The sequence below is a fragment of the Terrapene carolina genome, unplaced genomic scaffold (assembly GCF_002925995.2).
Source record: "Terrapene carolina triunguis isolate 2854851 unplaced genomic scaffold, T_m_triunguis-2.0 Scaffold395, whole genome shotgun sequence".
NCBI lineage: Eukaryota > Metazoa > Chordata > Testudines > Emydidae > Terrapene > Terrapene triunguis.
In genome coordinates this window covers 2,522,773-2,534,854 of record NW_020664746.1, presented here as the reverse complement: position 1 = coordinate 2,534,854, position 12,082 = coordinate 2,522,773, and the positions used below count along the sequence as shown (strand labels likewise).

General features: G+C 45.7%; 1 protein-coding gene across 3 annotated transcripts in view; it reads right to left on the bottom strand.

The window, feature by feature from the left end:
• The window catches only part of TTC1 (tetratricopeptide repeat domain 1), a 51,066-nt gene extending 50,829 nt beyond the window's left edge, over positions 1-237 (bottom strand). The window contains exon 1 of one of the 3 annotated variants that reach the window (XM_026658060.2): positions 173-237. The gene's annotated coding sequence lies outside the window, so the exon portion shown is untranslated. Of the gene's footprint in view, positions 1-151 lie in introns of all 3 variants that reach the window. The other 2 variants (XM_026658061.2, XM_026658062.2) reach the window with 2 other exon arrangements.
• Between the last annotated feature and the right edge of the window lie 11,845 nt (positions 238-12,082).

The following is a 12,082-nucleotide window of genomic DNA, read 5'->3' as shown; positions in this document are numbered from 1 at the left end:
GCTCAGCATTCCTCCCCCCAGCCCCCCCCCCCCCCCCAGCACCCCCAGGTCAGCATTCCCCTCACTCGCCCCGAGCCCAGGTCCCCCCGCCCCATGAGAGCAGCCCCAGAGACCCCGGGCGAGAGACACGGCTGGTGCCCCGCCCCCACACCTTAGGAAGGGAGCGGGATACCTGTCCCCACCAGACTTCAGCAAGGACCGGCTTCGCTCCTGCTGGCGACTGGCGTCCCCTCTGATCTCTCACCTTCCGTAGCCCGGTCACTTCCTGCCTCTTCCAGCCAATAGAAGCTGAAGGTGCGGGGCTTGCTGGGAATTGGAGTCTTGTGATGACCTATGAGGTAACAGTAACTTCCGGTAAGGGGAGGGATCTGTAAACATGGATGGAGTAAGAGGCAGGGGCCCCTGCTGTCTTGAGGGGGGCAAGGGGTGGGTCTAGGGGTCCTTTACGTCACCCAGTTTAGACGTTCCCGCTGGTGACAAGCTATGGGATGGCGACGGCGGCTGTCCGTACAGAATGTTTCGGGGTGCCATCTTGGATTAGGACAGGGAGCGGCCATCTTGTGTTACGGCAAAACAAGAGGGCTGCAGCGAAGGGAAGTGGTTAGTGCCGTGCGCTGCAGTGCCTGTGCAGGCTGCCTTGGCATCCCCTAATCCGGGGTCGGCAACGTTCGGCAGCACATCGCTCGCCCGCGCCGCTTCTCGCCGCCCCCATTGGCCCGGGACAGCGAACCGCGGCCAGTGGGGGCCGCGATCGGCCGAACCTGCTGCGTCAGCAGGTAAATAAAACTGGCCCGGCCCGGCAGGGGGCTTACCCTGGCGAGCCGCGTGCCAACGTTGCCGACCCCTGCCCTAATCCAAAAGAGAGACTAATGACCAGGATTGGTTGGCAAGCCCCAGCCTTCACAAAAAGGGCACAAAAAGTCATGAGCGCTAATTAACAGGACTTGTTAATTCATTTGAGCTTCTTTTTAATTTGTCGATTCGAAAAGGGACGACATTTTGTGGATAACATGAATAGCCACAGTTAAATAGTTAATGCTAACAAAAGTTTTGGAAAGGATATTAAACCACATGTTTCAGGGTTTAAACCCTCTCCAACTGGGACTTTCCTATGAAACATCTGGTCAGAGACAGGATACTGGATGAAATGAACCATGGGTCTGAGCCAGTCTGGCACTTGCTATCTTTCTGTTGTTTTTCTATTACACAGACAATGCACTAATTATTCCAGAATAAAGTGATTTTTATTCCAGAATAGTGTCCACGTGGCAAAATACCGTGGAATAGCTATGTCCATTGGTTAGGGCACTAGTTTGGGATAAGAGAGATCTAGGTTCAATTCCCTACTCTGCCATAGATTCTCACTGGGCTTTTGAGCAAGTCATGTAGTCTTTCTGTGCCCCACCTGTAAAATGCGGGTAAATTGTACTTCACCTCATAGGGGTGTTGTGAAGATAAACCCTAAAGATTGTGAGGTTCTCAGATACTAAGGTGATAGGGGTCATATAGTTACAGTAAAGAGAGATTCTGGTCAATTTCCCTTTGTAGACATGCCCTTCGGCTTTTCCTACACTGGCTTTTCAATCATGTTTAAACACCAATTGTTTGCAGCCAGACTGATTCCTAATACAATTCACCTGACTGATATCAATGCAGTGTTTTCTTCTTAAAGTCCCAGTTCCTGGAGTCATGTCATTATGTGGAATCTTGGCTTCCATTGGAAACTTTTTTTTTTAAATCTCCTCCCCCGCCCCAGCACCCCCAGGTCAGCATTCCCCTCACTACTGAAATCAGGAGGAATCTTTTCAGTGGCTTCAACAGACTTGAGATCAGGCCCTTAGACAGCAATGAAGTGGATAAAATTAGAGTTGTCAACAATTTCGGCGGTGGGTAGATATGCCTAGTCATTAGAGCAGGAGTCAGTAGCCAGGAACCCAGCATCAGAACCAGAGTCAAAGGCCAGATACCACAGCCAAGGCTCAGAGTAGAAATCAGGAATTAGAGCCCAGAGTCAGAACCAGATTACCTGGAGGAGGTCTGGGATTCAATGAGCAGATACAGACACTATCACAGGGGTCGGCAACCTCTCAGAAGTGGTGTGCCGAGTGTTCATTTATTCGCTCTAATTTAAGGTTTCACATGCCAGTAATATTTTTAATGTTTTTAGATGGTTTCTTTCTATAAGTCTATAATATATAACTAAACTATTGTTGTATGTAAAGTAAATAAGGTTTTTAAAATGTTTAAGAAGCTTAATTTAAAATTAAATTAAAATGCAGAGCCCCCCAGACTGGTGGCCAGGACCCGGGCAGTGTGAGTGCCACTGAAAATCAGTTCGCATGCCACCTTCGGCACGCATGCCATAAGTTGCCTACCCCTGCACTATCACATCCATGGACAAATAGTTTATGGACAAACTGGTGCTGGGCTTTAGAGCAAACCTGCTAGCTTGCTCAGCTAATGAGATGGGGCATTCCATCAGGGGTCTGGTTGATAGGAGACTGTGCAGGTGCAGCTACAGGGCTTTATTCCTGACATCGGGTAATGTTTCTTTCAATGTTGCTTTGCATCTGCACCCCTAAATTTTAAACAAACGCAAAATCTCAAAGCAAAATTTTGCCAGATCATTGAGTTTTGTAAATTCTCAAGTCAAAGTCATGAGGAGCTCTGCATTTTGATTGGAAATTACTATGCAAAACCATAAGCCAGCCAAGGAATACTCTGACTGGATCCATGTTCACCTGAAAAGTCCATAAATGTTAATGACCTTTTCCCTTGGCAAATTCCAATGAAAGCAAAATCAAGCAAGTTTCAGATTTTCTTGTGAACCTTTTGCATAATTCTAGCTAAAAACAAACAAATAAACCACAAAGGCAGCTTGGCCAGGGTAAGTAGGCTAGGCAGAATCTAACCTGATTGGATTGCCAAAGAGAGGGGATCACCACCAAGAGAAAATAGTACTATTGAAAGCAGATGGGAGATAAACTTCATCTATATTTCTATGGGAGCTTCCCACCAGACTATCTGAGAGGAGGCATGTCAGGTTTGCCTTTCCGTTTTCAGAGGCTACCAGCCTCCACTGTTAAACATCATAGAGCATAATTAGGGCCCTACCAAATTCATGCTCCATTTTGGTCAATTTCACGGTCATGGGATTTTAAAAATCATAAATTTCATGATTTCAGCTATTTAAATCTGAAATTTCATGGCCTTGTAATTGTAGGGGTCATGATCTAAAAGGGAGTTGTGTGGGGGTGGTCACAAGGTTATTGTGTGGGGGTTGCAGTACAGCTACCCTTCCTTCTGCACTGCTGCTGGTGGCAGCACTGCGTTCAGAGCTGGGCAGCTGGAGAGAGGCATCTGTTGGCCGGGTGCCCAGCTCTGAAGGCGGCGCCCCGCCAGCAGCAGCGCAGAAGTAAGGATGGCATAGTATGGTATTACCAGGGCCGCCAGAAACCAGCGCAGCAAGCAGGTGCTTGGGGCGGCCAGCGGAGAGGGGCGGCACGTCCGGTTCTTCGGCAGCAATTCGGGAAGGACCTGCCGCCGAACTGCCGCTGAAGAATGAAGCGGCACAGTGGAGATGCCGCCGATCGCGTTTCCTTCCCCGCCTGCCACTTGGGGTGGCAAAAACCCTGGAGCAGGCCCTGGGTATTGCCACCCTTACTTCTGTGCTGCTGCCTGCAGAGCTGGGCCCTCAGTCAGCAGCTGCCATTCTCCAGCTGCCCAGCTCTGAAGGCAGCAGCGCAGAAGTAAGGGTGGCAATACCATACCATGCCATCCTTACTGCTGCGCTGCTGCTGGCGGGGCGCCGCCTTCAGAGCTGGGCATCCGGCCAACAGCCACCGCTCTTTGAAGGCAGCACAGAAGAAAGGGTGGCAATACTGCACCCCCCCTAAAATAACCTTGCAACCCTCCTTCAATTCCCTTTTGGGTCAGGACCCCCAATTTGAGAAACACTGGTCTCTCCTGTGAAATTTGTATAGTATAGCATAAAAGCAGACAAAAGACCCAATTTCGTGGGAGAAGATTTCACGATCCGTGACCCATTTTTCATGGCCATGAGTTTGGTAGGGCCTTAAGCATAATAATCCCTGATAGAAATCCACTGACTTCAGTGGAGGTGATACATCACCGCCACTGAAGTCAGTGGATTTCTTTCTTCAGTTCTCTCAGTTTCCATTCTCTTGAATGGAGTTACATCAGAGTCATTTAGCCCCAGGACCTTCATTGTGGACCTGATCATGTGAGCGGCTGAATACCTCCTGAAAAGGGTCTGGACTAAGGTTCAAGTAAATCTTTCCACTGACTTCAACAGGTTTTGATCAGGCCTGATGGGACCACAGACGTCAGCACTTCCCAGAGGCACTCTCCACCTCACAGGTTCAACCCCCACATGAGGATTTGGGAAGTAGATTAATCCTGTGTGGATCTCCTCTGAAGTACACTATAAATACAGAATTACTTCTAAACAGAAACTTTCATAAATTAAGTTTAGCATAACGCCTCAGCAAGTTTAACCTAAAACTACGTGACTAAGAGCCCACATTAGGAGTCTGTTACTGCCAGCGATGGATGTGAGTATTAAACAGAGTCTGAAATACCCAGCAGTAAACTGGCTAGAGCATTGCTAGTTACAATGACAGGCAACAGAATGCCCAATGCTGACTCTCCCTTCCTCCCCTCTTCTTTGGACAAGAAAAGTGGAGTCAGCATTCTGCACCATCCCAGCTGCAATGACTTAGCCCACAAAAATGTCTCTTTCTGCTGTTCTTCTTGTATGGCCACATAATTTATTCTGATTTACAGAAAATGTTTCTGAACCCTCACACTGTCCTATCAAATGTCAGATCATTTTAAAAAGAGAGAAGCCACGATACAAAACTAAGCCAAAGCAATTTTGAAGTGGAGCTGAGACTCCAGCTGGAACTTCCATTGATGTGCAAAGAGCACAGGGGTCCGAGCTAGAGTGTCAGCCTTAAAAGAAAATGCACTGATCAGAGTAATACCTTAAAAAACTCAGTCAGTACATATGAAGTATATTTCAAAATGTGTTTTAGAAATCCTGATTCATTAACTGAATAACTGTCAGTGGGGCAGCTGGACTATCAGTGGAAGATGTTGTTTTATTGACACTTCTCAGCTGGAGTCGGTGAGATAAATACTAAATTTTGCAATGTAGCATTAGTGTTGGTGCTACTCAGCTCCCAAATATTTGCCCATCCAGCAGCTCCCCAGAGCTAGAAGCACATTAGGGCTCCCTCACTTTGTATTTAGAATCTAGCCTGGATTCTCCTCCTCCCATGTGCATAGGAGGGAGAGAAGAACAACAGCCTAGTTGAGACCCCTTTCCCAATTTGGGGTTATGGGTGGGATTTTCTCATAAATCCCTCCCCTACATTTAGCAAGAAAGGTGAAGATTCCTATGGCTCCACTCCCCTGAACCTGCTGATGAGCTAGAGGGGGTTTACAGCCTGGGCTTGCGTGAGGCCCTTGTTAGCAGAAGTGATCTTTGGGTCCCAGGGAGGAGAATTTTAGCTTTCATTTTAAGAGAAAAGAAGTTTCTAGCCCTTTGCCTTGCGAGGATCCCAGAAAGCATAAATTGATCCCGAGGGTTGAAACAAACAAGCAGCTGCTGCACTAAGGAGACCTAAAGAGTAAAGATCCCTTTGCACACATTAACTTTGTGACACTCCGCGGGGGTACCCAGGGTAGTGAGTCACCTCACTACCACTTGCCCTTACCATGAAAGAGCCTTGTCTCTACCTGCCAGTGGTCAGCTCCCTGCTAGCCCTGGCCACAGGCAGCACAAGTACGCTACCCTCTCAGCCTCTGCAGGCTCTGCTGTCCCTTTGCAGGCAAGCAATAGGCAAACACCAATCCCTCTGGAATGCGCAGCCCTTGATCCACTGGACATGCACAGATTATCTGCACACCTGCTTACTAGTTTCACCTCAGGATCACCGCCCTGCTTAACACACAGCCGTTAGATATATTTATAGTGAAAACAATAATAAATTTGTTATCAAAGAACAGAGATTCAAATGATACTGAATAAGAATATTGGAAATAAATGGTTATATATAAATCATAACTTGCTTTCTAGATCATAAGACATTCCCCGTCTCCTACAGGATAGCTTACCCCAAATCCTTTCCCCAGTGTTTTCAACCAAGATGGATGAGATCCTCTTTTCATAAGATCAAGCCCACTGGCAGCTTGTCTTCCTCTCTGCACTCCCACATCTACCAACCAGATCTTTGATCTTCACCTGAAAACAGGATCCCTCCCCACCATCACTGTTTACCTCCTCCTCTTAATTTTCTTGTGATGTCCCTGCAAGCTCTTTAGGGTTTTACTTAGTATGCTAATAGACTTCCATTGGGAGACACACAGTACACAACAATTAGCTAGGGAGATAAGTGGAGAAGTTTGTTTCAGGGCATGCTGCCTTTGAGTGAGCTGCCTTGAAACGTATAGGAAATTATATTTTTAAGGCCTTATAGTTCTTAAGGCCATATATATATGTGCATGTGTGTATGTATATATATATATACACACATAGCTTCTTACATATTATCTGCACATACATATCACAATGTCTAGAGTGACCAATGTGACACATTTGCTATTACGACCAAGATCTGCACCTGTGGTGGCTCCACCCGGGCCCGCGCCCTAGGCTTCAAGGCGCACCGCAGCGGCCCTCCTACTCGTCGCAGCGTAGCCCCCGTGGCTCTCATTGCCGCCTTCAGAACGGCACTCGCCTATCTCTTAGGACCGATTGATCCATGTCCAACTGCTGTTCACATGGAACCCTTCTCCACTTCGGCCTTCAAAGTTCTCGTTTGAATATTTGCTACTACCACCAAGATCTGACACAGGCTTTCTTTAGAGACCTGACATGACATTCTTTGGTGGACTAGTATGTAGACACCAGACCAAGGGGCTCCCATGTATCTTTGTGCCCTCTGCCAGTTGGCACAAAGAGGTCCCTGGGTCACACATTTTTATGTAAAAGGAGTCAGTAAAGTTTCGGGGGGATCCCAGAACCATCTTACTAGTCCTCCTGCTAATTCTGAGGCCAGCTTGATGCAGAGTGGTGTGATAATGGCAGACAGGAGTGAGTGGTGGCAAAAATTCATTTCCTAGGAATTCTAAGGCCAACCCTGCCACTTAACATTTTTAGCTCTTCCCGAGACAACCAAAGAGCCAGTTGCTAATCACTCAGGAAGCTACCACACCACAGGTTCACTGTTATGGCCACACTGCTTCTCCAAGAGGAATGCCCCTTCTGGGACCCCTACCAGTGCCGCTAAGAGCTCCAACTAGATGCACCAGGCAGTCACTCCTACGTGCTTTCTGGCCACTCCAGCAGTGCCCAAGGAGGAAAAGGACAGATGCTGGGGCCAAACTGCCTCAGCACTGCATGCGAGTCTGGCAGTCCTTCTCTCTCTCCTTGTTGGTGCCACTTGCAGCTTGAATTGTTGTTGATGGCAGACAGCCTGGAAGAACCCTTTGCCCCTTTGCATTCCAACCACCAGTGACAATACAGGGGAAACCCATTCCTCCTTGCCCCCTCATCCTAGCCAGGGAGACCCATCCCCTTGGTCCCCCCCACCCCAAGCTAAGGGAGCTCATCAACATTCAGGGGAGAAATGTACACCTCAAGAACCAAATGGGATCTCAGTCCCCAAATGGCCAATTCACCCTCCATCAGAGGAGACCTGTTCACCAGCTGGCTGACCATCCCACAGCCAGAGGCCGCTCTAAACTCTCATTAGCTGCCTAATTATGGATGTAGATGCCTGTCTTTAGGCACCCAAGTCTCATAGTGTTGACCTGAACCTCGGTCTGGCTCATTTTCCCTGTACTATACCAATACTTACCTACCTGACAGGGGTGTTATGAGTATCAATCATTTAATGTTTGGAGAGTGCTTAGAAAATGCATAGACATGCTATGTATTATTATTTTCAAACATAGGAGCCATAACAGAACATCCATATCCCTGAGATTATAGAGCATCACTTATATCCGCTTTCACCTCTAAATCTTGCCCACTTCAGATGTAGCACGTTTCTGCTTCAATAAGCCTTTTAGAATCCTTTGTTCTACTAGGTAGAAATGTATGAAAAGCTGAAGCTTTTTTATATCCAAAAATGGAAACTTGTTGGAATTTGTTTAATCTACTCAATCCTAAGGGATTCTTCCGAGCAATGATGTTTGTTTAACTGAACACCTGTTGAAGAAATCAAGAACATGTGATCCTATGCAAGTGAATGTGTTTGGATAATAAGGGCCAGATTGTGGAGCCCTTAACTCATGTTTGTGATCACCTACTCACTGACATAAGTGGGACTGCTCCCATGAGTAAGTGCTCACAATGCTCCACTGTCAGTGACACTCTAATGGGAACAAACTTCATGAGCCAGTGCTCAAATTGGGGAGGTGGAATGGAAGGATGACGCTATTTCTCCCCAAAGCGATTGTATGATCCAATTTTTTCCAATGTCTCCCTTTCTTTTTTTTCCTCCAAACGTTTTTTTTTTCTTTTACTAACTGGTAGCCTGCAGAGTACGGGCTAGTCTGGCGTAAGCAACCAATCGGAGCATTATACAGAGTACTAAAAAATACTGATGCTCATGCTGGGCTGACTCAGTTTTTCCCATCTGATGTTGAAAGAAGCATAGGAAAAATTTACTTGAAAGTATGTGGGGGTTTTTTGTTTGTTTTTTTCTTTTAATTCCCTGCTTTACAGGTTACCCACAAATAGAGAAAAAATGGATTTGTGCCCTCTTTATGGTGTCTAAAAAGTTTTTGTAAACGTATTTTTTCCTACTTCCTTTTAACATTAAAAAATCAGTTGTTGTCTACCTTAGAAGACTCTGTTGTGACTTGTGAGCTGAAGAAGTTAGGACATCAAAAAATACAGAAAAGTGAATGTTGAGCAGCGAGAGGGAAGGGGAATTTTAGTCAGATTACTTAAAACACTTTGCTTTTTCATTTTTTTAACAGCTGTTTTACACGAATACTATCTGACATTTGGGAGAAAAGGAATTCTATCTTGCTTCTTAGGGCAGGTCTACACTAACCCCCCAATTCAAACTAAGGTACGCAACTTCAGCTACGTGAATAACGTAGCTGAAGTTCGAAGTACCTTAGTTCGAACTTACCTCGGTCCAGACGCGGCAGGCAGGCTTCCCCGTCGACTTCGCGTACTCCTTTCGCCGAGCTGGAGTACCGCAGTCGACGGCGAGCACTTCCGGGTTCGACTTATTGCGTCCAGACAAGACGCGATAAGTCGAACCCAGAAGTTCGATTTGCTTGCCGCCGAACTACCGGGTAAGTGTAGACCTACCCTTAGATTAAGGGAACTCACATTATTAATCTCTGAGGCCCCTAAGAAGTTCTCCAGCAACACCAGAGATCATCAGAGTTAACGCTCCTGATGTTCCAAGATAAAAAAATCATAAACAAAAAAAGCATCAAATAATTTAAAAACATTCTTTGCAGACCATGTAGTTTGAAAATCTCACTGTGACTGTCTAATACAGAATGAGTACAGAGGCTCAAACTATGATGTGTGAAATCCCCCAAACTCAGCAGAATTAAAATATTTTTTGTGCTATTATTTGGAATATGGGTGAAATGTGGGCCCAGTAGGTGGCACCATTGCATCTTAAATACCAGCAGCTGCAATCACCTCATATAGATCCTAATATGCTCCCATCAGAGTCAATGACAAACCTCCCACTGATTTCAGTAGTGCAGGATCAGGCCCTTAACTAGCTCAAAGAAAAGGACCAAGTTGTAGCATGACCACCCATGCCATCAGGTCTTCTGCTAAACTTAGCACTGTGATTTTTTCCCCCTATTGGATCCTCAAAGCGTGGAAATCAAAGTTTTGACGCATCAAGCAAAGAACAAAGAAATAATTACTATTTTCAAAAGGTCATATAAAGTTCAGATTCTTTGCTAGAGTAAAACATTTGCACACTTGTCTCAGTGGAATCCGATTATTGGGCTTCCCAATGAATGTTTGAAAGGAAATATTGAAAGAGCAAATTAAAGCCTTTTAAATCTATATAATAATATTTTTACTATATCCACTTTCCAATTTTCACTGAATAAAGGAATGAGTTGTTTTACTTTATTAATTTCTAACATTAACTTCTTTTGTTTCTTCATAACTTTTTACTGGGATTTTAGAGGACGAGCCTGGAAATGAACAGGCTGAGGAAATGTTCTGTTTTGTCTAGACTGACATATCTTGACACAAGAATTTTCATGACAGGCATCAGACTTCCTCGGCTGATCCGTCCATGCTACTTTGCTGCTCTTAGAAAATGCCTGATCCAATTCCCATTGAAGTCAACAGAAAGCCTCCCATTGTCTTCACCGGACTTTGGATCAGGTTGAGATGATGTAAACGAAGGCTCCGAGCTATGTCGAGTCACGGTTTTCTTTGCCTTCATTGTGTTGCTTACACACAATTGGTCATAAATACGGGATCAGCTCCTTAGGTGGTAGAAATCAGCTTAACGCCATTGAATTCAATAGAACTATGCCGATTTACATGAGAGCAGTATTTGGACCATAGTGTGTGGGTCACTTAGGATTTGCCATGAATCAAACCACTTTCTAGAGAAATAGCTTGCCCCAGCTGTGGGCAATACTTGCTACTTCAGAAGATACTAATCTGCCGTCCCCCAAACAAACCCACAAACCAGCCAACTTAAAACCCTAATGTATTTAGTCCAGCAGTTCCCAAGCTCTGGTCTGTGGACCACCTCCAGGTGGCCTGCAGAGAGCTGGCTGGTCACATGGTGCTACTGCTGGAAGAAATGAAACAGATGGGAGGGGGAGCAAAAGTACAGAATGTGCTTGACGATCTTCTAAGAGGAAAACACACTTATTGGATTAAAGGCAGCTAAAATACACTGGTTATTTATGGTGATTATTCCATGCAATCAGTTTCTGCAGAGAAGTTATGCCATCATGCAGGGGAGGAAAGGCAGCGTGTACAACAAGGAATGGGAAGGGAGGCAACCATCAGAAAATCTCTCTATTCAGATGTACCCCATGCTATGAAAATATTTGAACACCCCGATCTAGGCAACGGTGCAGTGTTGTATGGAGTGGGGTGAAAGCTCAGAGGCAGAGCAAACACACTTAAAATTCCAGCAGCAACAACCTTAAAGTCTGGCAGCCAATTCACAAGGCTTGAAGCCCCCTGTCCAAACCCCTCTAGAGCCTGCCAACTCCTGTCAATGTGTCTCTACATTCTGTTTGTCTCATAACCTTCCCTCTGAGGTCTCAGTACATGCAAAAAATACTGAGAACCTTCATAAAAGGGGTGTTTGTGTGTGTGTGTGGAGAGGGGTTGTCATGTGAAATACATGTCTTGGGGGTGAGCCCTCCATGAAGAGGACCCCAATGCCCTGGCATTCCTTGCTCCAGTGGTGTCCCTGTCAGGAAGCCTTGCTGAGTTACACAGGGGTTAATCCCCAGCTGTTGTTCAGAGGCTGTTCAGGGAAGCCCTCCTAGCTAGAAGCTAATTAGATGCAGTTGCACCTATTGAGGCTCACCAGCTTCAAAGAAGGATGTGTTCCTCTCAGAGGCTAAACTCACACCTACCCCTTACTCCTGCTTAGAAATCAGGGCAGCGAGCTGTGGGAAAAACAAACACAGGAAATACTCTTTATCACTTGTACTGGAGCTGGGCTGGGATGAGTTTACGGCTTTTAAAATTACATGAATGGAATATGCAGCTAGAGGCTTCTGCCAAATTAGATTAACCATGAGATTTGACTACTCCTATTATTTGAGTTTACATGTAACAATTATTGTTAGTGATCATAAAATTATCTAGCCCATTAAAAAAAAAAACCAGCCACAGTTTTTGCCTCAATTCAGTTCTGCAGCTGTAAGTCCCATGGCCTGTTATAAATTCCATTTGTGTACACCCAAAAGCATTTTCAATTTGCAAAGATAGATTGTCATCCTAGTCGTGATAGAGATCATGTTTCTCTTTTGTGTGGATTTTAGACCTGTGCCCGTACTGGTACTGGCTGTGAAAGCT